This window comes from Penaeus monodon, chromosome 20 (genome assembly GCF_015228065.2).
Source record: "Penaeus monodon isolate SGIC_2016 chromosome 20, NSTDA_Pmon_1, whole genome shotgun sequence".
Lineage (NCBI taxonomy): Eukaryota > Metazoa > Arthropoda > Malacostraca > Decapoda > Penaeidae > Penaeus > Penaeus monodon.
This window is the reverse complement of record NC_051405.1, coordinates 44,164,979-44,165,668: the sequence shown is the minus strand read 5'-3', so window position 1 is coordinate 44,165,668 and position 690 is coordinate 44,164,979. Positions and strand designations below refer to the sequence as shown.

General features: G+C 31.9%; 1 protein-coding gene across 1 annotated transcript in view; it reads left to right on the top strand.

The window, feature by feature from the left end:
• Positions 1-690, top strand: part of LOC119585857 (DNA replication complex GINS protein PSF3-like) — a 4,143-nt gene that overhangs the window by 1,049 nt on the left and 2,404 nt on the right. The gene's annotated exons all lie outside the window — the stretch shown is intronic.

The following is a 690-nucleotide window of genomic DNA, read 5'->3' as shown; positions in this document are numbered from 1 at the left end:
GAATCCTTAAACAAATAGTTTGAGATCGGCTTTGCATGCGCTTGCCGTCACTTATCCTTTGCAAACACAATTATTTTGATTGTTCACTTAATGATAAGTAAACCTCTGCAAGCACTTATTACCATATAATTCATTCAGGCGTTAATCCATACTTGTCAAGTGGAATATTAACAAATGCTAAGGAAATTAGATTAAGTATTATTTGCAGGTAATATTGGTATCATGTGAAAATTATAATTTGTTTGAATATGTCATTATTTTGCTGTAAGATCTATGAAAATCTGAGAAGAAATGTGGCAAAAGCATCTCCTTAAACACCATTATTAGGGTTTATAATTAAGACCATATATGTGTTTAGGGTTCCAAGTCCTCAGAATTAGATTTGATGAGGCAGTTAATATATATAATTTTTAATATATTAAGTACCTATAGCAGTTATTTAAAAGAGCAGTAATATTGTTCACCAGAAAAGTTTCAGTCTGGGGTGATAACATTTTGGGGGAAATATTTTTTTGAAAATCCTGAATTAACAGGTTGGAAGAGGAAGAATAGGATTGTCAAAATATATAAATACATGCCATATTTTTTGCCAAATGTACAGAAGGTCAAGTTAAATCTACCGTCTCTTACCAGAGATACACTTCAGAAACTCAGGTATTTGCTATAACCTGTGCACCTATGGCACTCTGA